Genomic DNA, 18,001 nt, shown 5'->3' with positions numbered 1-18,001 from the left:
CAATGCAATCTATCCCTAACACAAAAAAGAAAACTCTTAAAGCACTTATTATTTTTTTTGTATTATTGGACCCATAATTTCCTCTTCTGGTAATTCATCCTAAGTCATCCAAAATATGAAAGAGTTTTTAGTAATGTTAATCACAGTGTCATTTTAATAGCTAAAAAGTAAAAATAATCTAAATGTACAGCAATAAGTGAGTGATTAAGTAAATTATGATACATTCATTTATGATGAGATAATATCTTAAAATATTAATCTTTGTGATTTTCTTTTCTGTTCTCCATTATACATGACCCTTCTCCTAGTTAATCAGAGGCATTCATAGGAAACTGGGATTGTTCTAGTAAGAATGGAAAGAAATAGTCCATGTCGAGTCTTTTTGTCTTCCAAAATAAGCCTTGATAATCACAAGGAATGGCCTTTGGAGAAAGCTGGTTGATGAAGTTTATGCAATGATAACTGGATGGGAGGGGAATAAATGGTTGGCAGTAATAACTCCCATCTCTGTTCATGGTTGGTAGAAAAGATAGTGCATGATTTTGGAGGGCAGATGTTGCCTAAGACTGAGGGGAGGGGAATGGACCTCAGGGGACCACATGAAGGGAAGTCAGCATCAGGAGACAAATATCCCCATTAGAGGAAGCTCATCTTGGGGTAGATGTTGAGAACCCCGGTAAGCAGTCTTCACTGCTGTCCATGAGGGTCTCCAGCAATGGCTACCTGCAGGTCTCCACTTGTGGTCTAGCCAAAGGATAACCACCTATGCCCTGCGCCTTTGAACACCTCCAAACCACCCCCATGTGAGCTGGTGCTTTGTAGGACTCTCATGAGCCCCTCAACTCTAGGGTCCTCTATGCACAGAGAACAATGAGATGATACCAGGGAAAGCTTTAGCACCTATACTGGAGAGGGCCTGGAGGGTGGTAAAACATACCAATCCCTTTACACATGTGATAATAATATCATTTACTACCTGCCTAGCACAACTTGGAAATATCAAATTCTACCTTCAAAACAGCTTTTTCTATGAGCAGATACTTTGATTAGCCCATTTTAAAGATAGGAAAACTGAGGCAAGAGATGTTCAGTAGCTTGCCCAGGACCACAGTACTAATAAATGGTGAATTCAGGATTCAAACCTAGGCAGTATGGCCCTGGGCCTGCAATCCAAATTCCATGTTTGTCCCATGGGCTGCCATTGAAAATAATGTTTCTACCAAGATTCTAACAACACAGAGGAAGCGTATGTTATTACCTTAAGTGAACTGTTCAGAATTCAACACTATACCTACAATGCAATGCACATAGATAAAAACAAAAATCAAAGTATTAAAAATAGTTTACTATGGATGGTAGGAGGATTATGAATGAGTTTTCTTTTTCTTTTTCTATACTGCAAATTTTTTCTATAAAGACCATCTATTAAAAAAAAAAAAGACCGCCTATTACATTTCAGTTCTAGGGGAGAAACTCACATTTAGTGCTTCTTGAGCTTCCCAAACATGCGTGCACAGGTACACACACACATGCACATGTTTTTGAGTTATAAACTCCAGGTTTTTAAAGAAATTATATATTGCCCGGTCGGCATGACTCAGTGGTTGAGCGTCGACTTAGAAACCAGGAGGTCATGTTCGATTCCCTGTCAGGGCACATGCCCGGGTTGCAGGCTCGATCCCCAATGTGGGGCATGCAAGAGGCAGCTGATCAATGATTCTCTCTCGTCACTGATGTTTCTATATATCTCTCTCTCTCTCCTGGCCTCTCTGAAATCAATAAAAAAAAAGTATTTTTTAAAGAAATTGCATAGTTTGACAAGTGAGAAGAGCCACAGAATATATTTCTAACTAGAGTAGTTCAAAAGTACTTTAACACCCTACAGAACAAACAGAGAATAGCAATTATGCTAAATGTATTCTCTCCATTACTTTGATAGGAAGGACAAGGTCAGGATAACAGAGATGAGGTCAGCATAAGTTGTCACATCTGAGCATCTCTGACATCTTTCTCATTGTTACAGCTTGGAATGGTCTTGATATACCAACATTCCCACATAGCACCAATGAAAGTCAGCACCAGATTTTTCATTTTCATTCTTTATATGTCTTTTGATAAATGCATGTGCTCAGTTTTCACATAGTTCAATTTATCAACCATGTTCTTCATGGATTGTGCTCGTTTCTTGTTTAAAAAAATCCTTCCATATCTTAAGTTCATGAAAACATCCTATATTCTCTTCTAAAAAGCTATATCCTCTTCTAAAAAGCTTTATACTTTTCCCTTGTACATTTAGGTATTTAATACATTTAGAATTTATTTTTGCATATAGTGTGAGGTAGGGGTCTAATGCCATGTTTTTTTCCAAATAGATAACAAATGTTTCAGCACCACTAATGGAAATATCCACCTTTTCTCCACTGATATGCAATATCACCTCTATCATAACAATCTGTTCGTGCTGTTCCACTCATCTTTAGCCATGCCAATACCACGCCGATTCAATTACTGTAGATTTATAACAAGTCTTGATATATGATAGCAGCACTTAAAACTTGAAAAGAAGTGCTATCTTGAGAACTTGCTAGAGGATTCACTTTGTAACTTCCAGTGCCCCAAAAATAAACCCAAACACTAAACTGGTGGATTTTTGTTCCCCATAGTTAGATTTGGTTTCCACTGTATTTTTTCTGTATCTTTATCACCATCATATCCCCTGCTGCATGAAATGGGCAACTATTATGGATTCATGGAGTAATCATGTACCAGGTACACTAGGTAAAAATAGGAGAGAAAATAGAAGAGCAGAAGATAAACAGCATTTGTGGGTGGAATAACAGAATTAATTTACTATTAGGGCTTCAATCTGACACTGTCCAAGGCAAGAGGGAATTCCTGACAGCATTAACATCTCAATGTTCAGAATTTGGGTAGGTTTGAATAGCCTAATTTAGGTATGTGGAAAAATTAATTTATCCCCAATAATTATAGAGTCTGCCAACCCTCTCTCAAGGCTGGCATGCTATGAATTTGGCACTGGAGAAGATAAAACACCACCTTGGATAATCTTCTTGTTGTTATCCACCAGCAAGAGTATGTGATCTTCTCCTAATAAACTGAGCCAAGGATGGTCTATTAGTTTAAGAAATGAACAACAAAAGAAGTTACATTTTTAAACATGCACACTCACTTCTAAGTTGCATTAAAATAAGGCTTGCAGGAAGAGTAAAAAAAAAAACAACATCTTGTAGACTCTGCTCTTGGTGTTATTCTTGGGTATATTTGACTTCCATATGGTAACACCAAGGTCATTCCTAATTCTATCTTCTACGAATATTCAAAACATTTTCTTTTATCAGAGCTTGCTCAGACATGCCTAAGAGGCACTGCATAACAATAGCAGCAGATAAGTTCATGGATTCTCGGGGCAGTGACCTCAGAATAAGGAGGTCATACAGGAGCTCACTGTGCATTGCTTAACGCTTGCTTTGAAGTAAATGAGCATTTCTTTAGGGTTGTTCTGGAAAATTTTATGGAAAGCTAGTTTGATCTTTAAAACAATTATTTCAATTTTCTTTTTTAAAAACCAAATAGGCTAAGTAAGTCTTTACACACCCAAATGTAGTTATCAGAACTTGTTTTATTCTTGATGAAACGTTCACATATGAGGGAATTTGTTATGGATGATTCAATCATTCATACCAAATATGACTATGAAGCAGATTTATTCACTGCTTTATAATGAACTGGCCTGGGCCTCTCTCCAGCAAACTTGCACATGGAGGGAATGTCACAGCCCAGATCATCCATCACACTTACTTCTTAACCAGCTGGCCATCTGGTCTATAGAAAAAAAGGATATGAAGGTTCAAGAAAACATCTAGGCAAAGTAATCATTTGGCTGCTCATTTCTACCACTCCCTTCTACCAACTTAGCAAGTCTCATGCTTTGGTCAAAGTTTGAATTTTGAGAAAATATGAAACCTTGTTATAAAATAAAAATACTATAGTGCCTGGTTAGTGTGGCTCAGTGGGTGAGCATCAACCTATGAACCAGGAGGTCAAACGCTTAGATTCTGGATCAGAGCATATACCGAGGTTGCAGGCTCAATCCCCAGTGTGGGGTGTGTAGGAGGCAGCTGATCAATGATTCTCTCTCATCATTGATATTTCTATCTCTCTCTCCCTCGCCTTTCCTCTCAGAAATCAATAAAAATATTAAGATAAAAACAGTAATAATAATAATAATAATAATAATAATAACGGTTGCTATATATCTATATTCTTTCCTTTGGTTATTTATCCATTCTCATGGATTTGTGATGTTGACTTCCATATCTATACTTGTAACCATGACTTCTCCCTTGAGCTCCAGACATGACCTATAGTTCCCTATATTACTCTATTTAGATGTCAAACAAGCATCTCTACTTTAACATAGTCCAAATCAAATATTTTTCCCCTGAAAAATGTGTGGCTCCCTTAGTATTCTTCATCTTGGCAAATTACCCATCAACAAAATCTTCAAAATAAAGTCTAGGAGTCACTCTCAACTTCTCTTTTTCCTCATTCTCCTCATCAATAAGCTATGTGGTCTCTTCCTCCAAAATATATTGGGAATCTTCCCATTTCTCTTCATTTGCTTTGCTTCTGCCCAAGCCCAAGCTGACATCATTTTTTGCTTGGATCATTAGCAATAAGCACTTAACTTGCCTTTGTCCTACTCTTATGACTCTATAATATTATTTACAGAGAAGCCAGAAAAATCTATTTCAAACATAAGTCATATTACTTACATATTCTTCCTCTCACCTTAAAACATTCCAATGGTTTTCAATCATCCTATATAATAAAAGGCTAATATGCAAATTGTCCCCTCGGGAGTTCAACCGGGAGACCAGGAGTTTGATTGCTCACTATGACATGTGCTGACCACCAGGGGGTGGCGCAGAATGAAGGAAGGCCACGGCCGGCAGCCAGAAGGAAGGCCCCGGCCAGGCCTTGGGACCCTACCCATGCACGAATTTCATGCACCAGGCCTCTAGTAATTAGAATAAAATCCAAAACCAGATTTTGGCCTACAAGATCTTCCATCAAGTAGCCTCAACCTTCCTCTCTATACTTATACCTGTCCTGCCCATTCAATATGCTCCAACCACAATTGCTTTCTTTATGTTTCTCAGATATTCTAAGCTCACCCCCATCACAATGCTTTTGGCCTTGCTGTTCTCTCTGCCTGGAATGCTTTTCCTCCAGATTACTCAATTTACTTCCTGTCTTTCAGGTTTCATCTCAAATGGTATCTCCTGAGAAAGCCTTTCTCTAACTTCTTGTGCTTGTCAATATCCAACCAGGAAAAGCAGAAACCTTTCTAAGCATATAAAACAGAGTAGATTTAATACAGATGATTAGTTATACATGTGACGGATAAGTTTTGAAGCCAACCAAAAACATTTTGAAGCAAACCAAAATTTTGCAACAGCAGGATAATTAAGTCCACCCAAGCCTGGAAAGCCAAAGGATGAAAGTGGTATTACTGGATCCCATGAGCCTGAGTCACCAAATAGAAGCTGAAAGAAGCTTTAGAGTTGCCCAGCAGAAGTTAGAGCCACAGAAGAAGCACTTCTAGGGACCAGGTCAGCAAAAAAGAGAAGCGACCTGGCTTCTTCTCCCTTCCTCCACTGACTGAAGTCACCTGGAAGTTAGCTGACTCAGGAGTTTCACAAATACATCCTACAGTTCCCAGAACACAACAGGGGGAATGAAAAAGATGACCTGAGGGCAAGCCCAAGACCAGTGAACCACCCCATTTCACTCACCATCTCTCCTTTCCCACTCAATTTTGATCTTCTTATCTTGTTTCTCAATTTTCATAGCACTCATTACTATCTAAACTTATCTTGATTATTTGTTTATTCATCTTCCCAAATTAGAATGTAAGCATCATAGTCCTTGTCTGTGCATACGTCTTCGATGCTCCAAACAATGTCACATGACTCATGCAGGACACTGATGCAATATTTATTGAAAATATACTGAATAAGAGATTACTATGCCCCATGCATTGTTCTAAGAGCTTTACGTGAACTGTCTCACCAAATCCTTACAACAATTGTTTTATATCTGAGGAATCTGGGGCTGAGTGGAGTATTGTGAAGCATTATTTCGTAGATGGATTCCAGCACCCAGCAGGTTGTCAATAATATACTGCAAAGAAGAAATGACCATCTACATAGATTATCTATCAATGTGACATTGTGCCAACTTAAAAATTCAGTTTTGTTAGTAATGAGTATCTAATTGAACACCTTCCCTGGGAAGTGTTGGATAAGTAGTGGGCATTTGCTCATTATTTCTGTCTCTTCCAAAGAGAGAGTGAAAGGCACCAAACCTGACAAACCATTGTCAATAAGGATCCAAACACCTGAACTCAATCTATTGATCCTCAAACAACAAAAAGCTTATTTCAAGAATTACAATAGTACCTTTATTTTAGGTTGGACAATAGACATAAAATATTATGTCTGATTGTTGCCCTTTACATGTAAATGTAGGTGTTAACTGACTCCGGATGAAATACACTTATCTGAGGGAAAAAGCAGACATCCAAGCCCTACCCATATAATTTTATAAAGAATCAAACAGGAATAACAGCTCTGCATTAAATTAAGGGCCAAGTGTTTTACACATGCCATCTGGCCATGGAGCATCTGTCCTTTGGAAAGGCTGAAAAAAGGATCCTAGGGAGGCTCCACGTGGGAACACACCAGCACTCCTAGCCCAACCCAGCTCCACACTGGTGCTTGCAGGCTGTGAATCATGGCTACCCAGTCTGTCTCCGGGGAGAAGCCAAGGTTCTGTCTTTAGCTTTTGAAGCAACTCTTCATCTTACAAGAATGTCAGCTGTTCACTTTGCAACACAACCAGGCAGGAACAGTTTCAGACCTTCAGCTCCATTACACTATGACTTGGATAATTAAATCTCCAAACACAAGGATATAGAAAAAGGCACCATCACCGTTGCCTTTGAGCCCAAATCTAGATCAGGCTAGTTTATTTTAAAGCCACAGAATTGTATTAGGCTTTACATTAAATAAATATAAAAAGTCTGGACCCAAGTTTGGAGAACTTTGCATGTAGTCATAACGGATTCCTTGGAAACCTATGAAATAGGCCCTGAAATGGGCTTGGGACTTCTGCCGCGTTTAGATGAAATGACAAGAGTGTCAGCCAAGGGCCTCCAGCCATAATGAATTGATTGAATATCCATCATTGATTAGACCTCACAAGGTCATACAGGGGGGAAAATGGTTCCCTCTCTATCTATGATCTTTCCAGGTCCTATGATTGGTCTTCTCATAGGACATAAGATCCCATATGTTCGTTTTATTCATTTACCTTCTACTTCATTCCAATATTTCAGGTGGCTTGTAGACATAGGCACAGTTCAGCCATATAGGTAATATGAAGTGAAAAAAATCAAGGTGACTACCCTATGTTCCATAAGAGTAATACTTTACCGCCATTAAAAATGACGGCGCACTCTGTGTTTTGACACAGAATGCTCTGTAAGTTTCATTGTTAAGGGAACAAGGTGCAGAACAACAGGAGTACTATGATAACTTGGCTTACAAAAAGAGAGGTAAGTACATATACACTATTTTTTGAAAGGATATACAATAAATTCTTAACAGTGGTTGCCTCTGAGAAAGAAAACTGGAGACATTTTATACATCTTTTTAGTGTTTTTTTATTGTACCTATTTATTAGTAATGGAGTAAATAAATATTTTAAAATTAAATCTCTTCCAAATCAAGACAAAGTATATAAAGCACTGGTAGTAGACACTTGTGTGCCCCACTCGAATCTCCTTTCACAGGCCAGTGTACCCATAGCTGCTTAGGAGGGCTGGCTAATGGCTCACAGTGGACCCCTATTGGTTACCTTGTTTCAAGGTGGGATGACTCACGTAGGGCATGCTCCCCAGCTTCCCTTGGGGTCATGCTGAAGTTAGTCTCTACCACCCTTGATGTGCTCTTTACCCTACACTTTCACTACCTGAGAGCACTCTTACAATATATCACATGCACAAGATCCCTGACTTAGGCTCTATTTCTAGAGATTCTGGCCAAAGATAGTATTATAGAAATAAAAGCTGGGTTGTACAAAACATTAAGACTAAAATCATAAAAGTATGTACTGTCTTCGCATGATAGACAACAATGATTTTTTTTTCTTTGAAAGTGAAAATGCTCTCAACCTTAAAAACTTTTCATGATTTTCCATTGTTCTCCATATCAAGACAGATTCTTTAACAAGTTTGACACTGCACAGTCTGGCTTCTGCATACTCCTCCAACCTCTTCTTCCACACATTCCTCCTTACTCTTTCCACTCCATCCACATTGGCCTAATTTTGATCTCTCCTACTCACCATGCTGTCTTCTGGTAGAGGACATTTGTTCATGCTTTTTTCTGGAATACTCTTCCCTCCGTTCTCGGCCTGATTAACTTCTATTCCTTTTTCAGATATCCCCGCAAACATTACTTTGACCAGAACAAATCCTCCTACTCTGAGTTCTCATAGCCCCACAGATTTGCTCTCGATAACATGTCTCAAAACTGTAATTGAAAGACTTACCTGTATAATTCTTTCATTAACATCTACCTGAATATTATAAGCCCCTTTAAGAATAGATCTTATCGGGTTTTGCTTGCTCCTGTATTTCTAGTGCCTGGGACAGAGTTTTCCACACGGCAAGTGCTCAATAAATGTTTGCTGAATAAATAGATCTTGACTAATGAGCATAGCCAGCTGGAATTCAATGCTACATTTCACTGTGGCCTGCCTAAAAGCCAAAAGGGAAAAACAACCAGTTACTTAATTCTCAGTATCTATAGACAAAATAAAACAAATCAATTATTCATGAGACAGCTCATCTCTGATGCTAAAAACAGATAATGTTGTACATATGTTCTCACTGAAAGATTTTAATGGAAACATCTTCAAAACCATCCCCACAGTAAATGAAGAGGGGACTTTAAGCTAGTTGTCTCCTTCATTTATTCAGAACACATTTATCAAGCACCTACTATGTTCTAGGCATTGTACTATATTCTCTGGAACAAAACCAATGGTAAATAGAAAAACATAAAACTCTTGCTCTCATGGAGCTCAGTTTCTAAAGAGAGATTTTGACAAAAGTCAACAAAGCATAGGAATAAATGCAAATGCATGGAGCCATGGAAGACTGTGGTAGATTATTTACTAGTAACCTAGACTGAGGATTGATTGACTTGAGATCTGAAGCTTGAGTAGGCTTCCCCTGAGGCAAGCAGAGGACGGAAGGATGTCCCAAGAAGAAGGTACAACATATGAAACTTCCCTGTGCGAGAGGAAGGGAAGGAGTCCAGTGAAGAAGCGGAAGATGTAGACAAGGGTCAAATAACAAAACACTATGTCTTAAGACCAAAGGGAAGTTGCTGAAGGGTTTTAGCAAGTGAATGACATAATTAGACTTCCATTTTTAAAAGATCACTTGTTATCTAGGGGAGAACAGATTAAATGGACCCACAGAGAATAAAAGAGGACTAATGGGGGGAGAGGGGGATGCTGAGGTAAGGTGTTGTAATAATCCAGAGAATAAATAGTGGCATTCTGGCCTATGGTGGTGATAGGAACATGGAAAGAAGGAAGCATATTTGATATAGTTGGGTATCATAGGGGTAAAGCAAGTCTGTATATATTGCATATATTTATATATTCATAGAAGCATATGCCTCCACTAACCATAAGAAACTATATCTTGTTATTCTAAAAATTTGAGGATAGACCTCCCCAATTAATTTGTGTTACCTTTGGAAAGTGCTCAAGTTAAAAGTATATCCTGAGGTATTGTTACAGAGAGACATCTAAGTCAGGTAGAAACGCTGGTATTCACCATGAAAGTGGCCTTTACAACGAAGTCTAACTCTTTCACAATATTATCCAAACCAGGTTTATTCCTGATCAGTGCACCTTACTTTACATGGGCAAGAAGTTTTATGTGTGTCTGACGTGCCCTTGAATGGGCTCCAACCCCTGGCAACTCTGTGAATGAGTGATGTCCGGGGTGTTTTGTCCTCAGCAGCCCTGCATGAGTCTACAGCTCCATATTGAACCCATCTCACATCTGGTCTTCCTCCTCCTGCTACCTTCTATTTTTCCCAGCATTTCCCTGCCCTCTCGAGATGTTCCTGCAGTAGGACAGCTTCAGTTTCATCATATTTACCTCCAGCAACGATTCAGGCTTAATTTGCTCTAAGACCCACTTGTTCATCTTTCTGGTGGTCCAGGGTATCTGTAGAGCTCTCCTCCAACACCATATTTCAAATGAATCATTTTTCCTATCAGTCTTCTTCACTGTCCAGCTTTCATATCTATACATAGTAACTGGGAATACCAGGATGTGAATGGTCTTAGCCTTGGTCTCTATTGAAGCATTTTTTAACTTGATGATCTTTCTTAATTCTTCCATAGCTGCACTTCTGGGTCTCAGCCTTTACTTGATTTCTTGGCTGCAGTCTCCATTTGAATTGTTGACTGCACCAAGGTCAGCAAAATCTTTAATACATTCAATGTTTTCATTATCTATGTTAAAATTGTGTATTTCTTCTGTGGTCATGATTTATATCTTCTTGATCTTCAAAGGGAAGTCATATAGGTAACTTTTTCTTTTAACAAGAAACATTATATGTACAATATTAGCCTGATCCATTGGTAATATCAAGGGTTTAAAAGGGCGAATTTGTGGATTCAATTCCTGTGTGGGCCAATTAGCTCTAAATCAGAATGATAGAATTTTCAGCTTGAAAGAATTTTAGTAATTTTGTATAATCAGAAAATTTTACAGATGAGAAAACTGAGACCCAAGGGATGAATTCTTCAAGGTCACCAAGTAGCCCAGTGATGAAGTTGTTTTTAAAACCAGGCTACCATATTCTTCCCAAAATACATTATACAACTATGCTCTCATGAATACAAATTGGTCCTCTTATTCTGAGTAGCTAGCAAACAGATGTGTTTTATGTTTATGGTTTATTTGAAATTGCAGAAACTCAGACTAGATTAAGAAAAAGAGGGTTTTACTTGGTGGGTAATATAGTTAAAGGAAGGGAGGAGAAATCAATTTCAGGGAAATTCCATAATTAAGATAACATAGCGATTTCTCATCAGTCGAGGTCACATAATTGATTCCCTAGAAATTACCACTGGCCTTTCCATGTCTGCATATCAGACAAAAATTAAAACTTCCAGGAGAGGTGCTGCTTCCAGCTATAATGGTTTATATCCATACCAATAGTTGTAACAATAACTAAAATAGCTGGAATTTTTTAAAAAATATGTTTGAAGTAATTTAAGGTGACCAGGTGGCCAGGTTGTGATGAAAGCCCAATATACTGTGCCAAGGCAGAATGTGGTGACTAAAAGGTTAAAAGATGGCCCGGCCAGCATGGCTTAGTGGTTGAACATTGACCCATGAACCAGGAGGTCACTGTTCAATTCCCAGTCAGGGCACATGCCTGGGTTGTGGGCTCAATCCCTAGTATAGAACATGAAGCAGGGAGCCAATCAATGATTCTTTCTCATCATTTATGTTTCTATCTCTCTCTTCCTCTCCTTCCTCTCTGAAACTAAATATATATATAATAAAAGTGAAATATGCTAACTAAACAGCCAAATGACCTTCCGGACAACCTTCCTGACAAAGCCGTGGCATTGGGAGCCAAGGCAGAGGTGGTTAGGGACGATCCGTCAGGCAAGCAATTAGGGACAATCAGGCAGGCAGGCAGAGTGGCTAGGGGCAATCAGGCAGGCAGGTGAGTGGTTAAGGGCAATCAGGCGGGCAGGCAAAAGCGGTTCAGGGTGATCAGGCAGGCAGGAAGAGTGGTTAGGGGCAATCAGGCAGGCAGGCAGGAGAGTGGTTAGGAGCCAGCAGTCCTGGATTGTGAGAAGGATGTCTGACTGCCAGTTTATGCCCGATCCCATAGGGATCCCTGTGGGATCGGGCCTAAACCATCAGTCAGACATCCCTCAAGGGGTCCCGGATTGAGAGAGGGTGTAGGCCAGGCTGAGGAACCTGCCCCCCCATGCACGAATTTTGTGCACTGGGCCTCTAGTAATATATATATATATATATATATATATATATATATATATTTAGGCAAAAGTAAAATTCATGGCTACTAAAGAAGCCATAACTTGAGGAACCAAAGTCATAGAGAAAAATGGAAATAAGCTTTACATTTGGCTTCAGCATTTCCTCTCAAGGCTTTGTAAATTTGTAACCAGGGGCTAAGAAGCTTATCATTAGATTATTCCAAGTAGAAAGCCAAGTAGAAAGCATAAACTAAACTCTGGGAGAGCTAAGCCATTTATAGTTGTCTCTGAATGGTGGGGAGATGAAAATTAGAGTTCAAGATTAGCCAAAAATAAGAGGCTCTGGCAAACATCCCAAGGTTTTGATTGGGGGCAAACTGAATATAAACCATCCCTTACAAAGGCAGACCCAGCTTCCTATTAGATCAATCTCATACTAGATAAAGGTAATCTGCCTCTACTTTAACTGCTTTCCAAAATCAAAAGGATGCCCTTTGTAGAGAATCATCCAGAGTTTCTGCAATGTTTCATACATTTATTTGACATTAATAAAATTTTACTGGGTACATCAAGAGGGAAAACATGGGATCTTAGGTATTTATTGGATATTGGATTTTAAAACAACTTTAATACATTCAAGAAAATAGATGTTAAGATGGAGAATTTAATCAGCAATCTATACTCAGAGAATCAATGGAAGTTCTAAAATGGAAAAGCTAAAATATACAAAAATTAAAATTCAATAGATAGTTTCTCATTAGATTAGACACAAAATAACAGAAAATTACTCTATCTGGAGATATATAAGCATAACATATTAAGAATCAAAGAGATCTGTAAAATGATGGAAAGTACATAACAAAGCATAAGGATATATGAGACTTCTTCCAAAGCTCTAACATTCATAGATGCCCAATAGGGAAGGAGAAAAAGACTAGTGGGACATAGGAGAAGCATTTTTGAAAAGAATTTTCCAAAAATGACTTGAACTCCAAATATAGATAATAATTATATATATATATTTAAAAACCTAGGCACATCATCTTAAACTTCTAAAATCCAATGGCAATGAGAACATTTTAAAAGCAGCCAGAGAAAAAATAAATATTACCTTTCAAAAGAGCAATAATAAGAATTATGGATAACTTCTCAGCAGTAATAATGGAAGCCAGAAAACACTGGAATTATGTTTTTACATTGTTAAAAATAAATTTCCAGTTCTCCTTGACCCACCAGACACACATGTACCCTTGGAGACCAAAACCCCATCAATACAGGATCCTAAAAGAAGAGTCTTTACACCCATTACCCGGTTATATACCAATAATAATATAGGGCTATTCTTCAAAGGAGGGATTGGGAAATTTTAGTGTTTAAATGATCGAAGTCAGTGTCTGTGGCAGATGGAATTTACACCCCTCTATCAAATAAACCACCCTAAATGTCTATTCCTGACAAAAGGCAAATCAAATTCCTCCCAGGGCACTAAGAGAACCCTCCAAAGGTGAGAGTGTTTCTCTGGTAGGAATCCAGAAAAGTGGAGAGAAGGGATCTAGCTGCTCTCAACATGAGAATGGAAGCCTGTCCGAATGGGCAGGGCCAGTCTCAGCCCATAGGAAAATTATGTTCATAGTGGGCAGATCCTGTGAACTTTATTTTTTTGGAGGGCATCCATTCACCCAAGGAACTGGCAAGGTTCGTCACTTGAAAGTGAAGAACTGAGGTCAACTGAAAGTGAAGAACTCGAGTCCATCCTTGCTCACATGTAGGAGCCCATTCCTACCAGGGGCCTGAGAGATTTGGCAGAGGCTGGGTGCAGGCTGAGCATAGAAGAGATTTCCCTTCTGGAGTTCAAGGTCAAGTCAACCTACAGTCAATAACTCTGCTCTAAACTATAATAAAATACCGCTCAACACTCCATAGGATGGCTATAATATATTTTTTTAAAAAGCATTCATGAGAATGTTTAAAAATTGGATCCCTCGTGCAGTGCTGGTGGGAATGTAAAATAGGGAGGCCACGTTGGAAAACGTTTTTGGCAGTTCCTCAACATGCTAAGCATAGAGTTACCAGATGACCCAGAAGTTCCACTTCTAGGTCACACAAAAAACTTGTACACAAGGTTCACAGCGGCGTTATTCAAAAGAGCCTCAAACTGCAAACAACCCAAATATTCATCAGCTGATGAATGGGTAAACAAAATGTGGTATACCCATATACTAGAATATATGTTTAGTTTTATATACATAAAACTTTTAAATGTTATGCTAAGTGAAAGAAGCCAGTCACAAAAGACCAGATATTATGACTGCATTTATGTGAAATGTCCCCCGCCCCTCCCCATAGGCATATCCCTGGAGGCATATCCATACGGAATGCAGATTAGTGACTGCCTGGGGCTAGGGCGGGAGGACAGGGAGGGGGCACTGGGAAAGGGAGGCCACTGTTACTGGGTATGGGTTTCTTTTCGAAGTGTTGCTAAGGTCCTACAATTGGCTCCTCTGAGGGGGCGTGGCTAGGCCCTGGGGGGTGTGACTCTCGGGGCGGAAGAACCAGCTTAAAGCCAGGCTGAGGCACAGCAGCCCACACTGTGGTGGCTGTTACTCCTGGAGGCATGGAGGAGTGCGCTTGCCTCTGCATCCTGGGCTCTTCACAGGGATGTCGGTGTCGTCAGAAGCGCCAGCGGCCAGCTGAGACGGCAGTGGCTGAAGGCAAGCGGTGTCGTCAGGAGTGCCAGGGCCCAACTGAGAGGGCAGCTGCTCAAGGCAAGCCGGCCCCGGCCCCCGCAGAAAAGCACATCGAGGCTGACAAGGCAGCGGGGTGCTGTGCGGGGAATGGAGGAATGGCGAGTCCCATGCCACCCCCGCACTGCTCACTGCAGGACCTGCCGGTGGAGATACTGGTGGAGATCTTCGCCTCGCTCCCCGGCACCGATCTGCCCAGCCTGGCCCAGGCCTGCACCAAATTCCGCCACATCCTGCACACCGACAGCATCTGGAGACGGCGCTGCCGCGAGGAGTTTGGCCTTTGTGAAAACTTGCAGAACCTGGAGACGATAGGTATGTCTTATCAAGAAGTCTATGCGAAGCTGCTCCACCCATACAGACACATTTTGGGATTGTGGCAGCTAGATACTGAGGGCTATAGAACACTGTTGAATGTCGTGGTGGACGGCTTATGCATTACTGGTTGGACGTTCGGGCCTTGCCTTAACACCCATGTGGATGGCCCAATGCAATTCAAGCCCGCGTTCAGAATTCGCCTGACGGAGAGGAAATCAGCCACGGTGGAGTGCATGGAAGGCCGCCACAGCAGGCCCCACAACCGCCACATGCAGATTCAGAAGGACAGGCTCACCCTCCAGTGCAACAAGGCAGACCACCAAATGGATATACCAGCGCGGCTTAGGGACGAATGGGGGCGGGTGCTGGTGCAGGAGGTCAGACAGCGGTATGACTGCCTGACCTACCGCCGCCTTTACCTCCCGCCGAGCCACCCGGATGACCTCATCAGGCCAGGCCTCTTCCAATGCAACTGCAATGTCTACGGCCTATCGATTGCCATGCTCAGCTTTCATTGCAAGTATGCCAGGGTCACAAAGATCACGGGAGACTCCAACCCGAGGTTAGAGATCCACCTCAGGCGCCGCATCCAGCTGCCAGATGGCGAGATCTTCCCCAACTTCAACGAGCTCTCCCGCGTGGTCCAGGAGATTGATGAGCAGGTGATCCGGGAGCAGCAGCAGCAGCAGCAAGAAGACGGGACTGAGGAAAGCCAGGGCCATGGCTGGCAGAGCCCTGCCCAGCCCAGCGTCAGAGAGTCCGGGGCTGCAGCTTCAGAGGAGCAGCCTGTTCCCTTTGTTCTGCCTGTGGGCGTGCTCTCAAGAGACCAGAACTACCCCCGAACCTGCAGGATGTGTTTCTATGGCGTGGACACACTTACTTTTACTGTTGCCTTAAATGGCTTCGCCTACACCAGTCGCATCCCTGGAGTCTTCATTCTTTTCGATGAGAACCACTTCGGGTTCCTCTGGCTGGAGCCAAAATACTTCATCCTGTTCAGCAGAGTCCAGAACACCTTCCAGAATGTGGAGGCACCATCCCCGCAGGCCTTCCTGGAGATGCTCAAGAACATTCAGCCCGAACCTCCTGGGAGGAACAGCTTGCACTTTGAAGATTTGACATTCTGACCAGGTTACCCACCTTTATTTGTTTTTTTAATCCTCACCCGAGGATATTTTCCCATTAATGTTTAGAGAGAGTGGGGGAAAGAGGGAAAGACAGAAATATCGATGGGAGAGAAACACATCAGTTGGTTGCCTCCTGCCCAAGCCAGGACCAGGGCCAGGCTGGATAGGAGCCAGCAACTGAGGTAGAAATAAACCTTAGACCAGTGGTCTCAACCTTCCTAATGCTGGGACCCTTCCTAATACAGTTCCTCATGTTGTGGTGACCCCCAATTTCATTGTTACAAATTGAACATAATTAAAGCATAGTGATTAATCACAAAAAAATAAAATAAATAAATAAATAAATTTCCATTGATAAAATTCTGTTTGGACTTTCTTTGACCAAATGCCCAGCCCTGAGGAGGATTGGGTAATAGGAAATAAAAGTTCCTCAAAGGAAACAAGGGCTGTCGCCTGTAGGTGGCATTGAGGAGAAATGAGCAAGACAAACAGACACAAGAATTATCTCTGCATTAATTTCATTGTCCTGACAACTTTCTGTGGAAGAAAGAGAAATAGTTTGCCAAATGTCATATAGTTTGAGCTATCAAGATGGGACTCAAATTCAGTATAACTTCTAATCCCAGACCTTAACCTATATTCTCCAGAAAGGAAGCTGGCAGTCTGATCATCTGAGTCAAACCTGATACTCCTGGGATGGTAGACAGCCATTGCAGACTGATCACTGGCCTATCCAAATGGGGGAGGGGTCTTTTTAGCACCCCAGAGAAAAGAGCAATATTTCTAAAAATCAACATTTGATGAAAGAGCTGGCAGTGCTCTGCTTATATGGAAAGTGCATAGCTCGTCTATTTTTCAGCTAATGTGCAAAATTATGCCTCCATTCAATGGCCTAACTCAAGGCAAGGGACTCATGACTGTCCTGTTGATAAACAAAACAAAAACAACACACACATCAGCAGAATAATCTAACTAAATTAAACTCACTCCCGTGAGAGAATAATGATAATAAATAGTGGAGCTATAATGAGCCCATTTGTCGAATTTGGTTGCCATTACGTCATGACACATGAATGGATGGAGCTGATTAAACCGTTTAAACTCTTGGTATTTTGGTGAATTATACCCATGGTAAAATTAAATAAATACCCAGCTAAGGGCTGCTCCTGGCACTTTGCCAACGTTCACACTTCTTTAATGATTAACAAGTCACAGAGGGGCTGTTTCCCCAACCTTCCAAATCAGATTTAATGAACATACATTAAAAGAGGATGGCACTTCAGAAAAATTATACGAGCACTTCAGAATATACTCCCATCCTACTCGTCTGGCAGAAGTGATTCATTTCATTTCCGAGTGGTGTTTCCTTATTTTGAGCATCCATTTCGCCATCCAAAACACCCTGTCAGATCAGTCTTAGACACTGCCTATTAAAATGTTAAGCTTCACCTGATAAAATATAATTATAGCATCCCTGACATTTTTACATAGCACACACATGCTTCAAGCCAACTTTGCCAGTTAAGATTTTTCCTTTAGATGTGTGAATGCATGATAAAGCTGTAAGAAGATATTATTATGTCAAACTCTAATAGAGTTGAAGAAAATGATCCCAAATAAATAAGAAATCCAAACCAGACATTATAAAATGAATATAAATGAACAAAAATAGTG

General features: G+C 40.7%; 1 pseudogene; it reads left to right on the top strand.

The window, feature by feature from the left end:
- The window catches only part of LOC139009471 (F-box only protein 31 pseudogene), a 73,697-nt pseudogene extending 57,370 nt beyond the window's left edge, over positions 1–16,327 (top strand).
- Positions 16,328–18,001: the final 1,674 nt, after the last annotated feature.

Source organism: Myotis yumanensis, unplaced genomic scaffold (assembly GCF_028538775.1).
Source record: "Myotis yumanensis isolate MYYU_CA2020_CCGP unplaced genomic scaffold, mMyoYum1.0.hap1 SCAF_4, whole genome shotgun sequence".
NCBI lineage: Eukaryota > Metazoa > Chordata > Mammalia > Chiroptera > Vespertilionidae > Myotis > Myotis yumanensis.
This window is presented reverse-complemented; position numbering and strand designations above follow the sequence as displayed.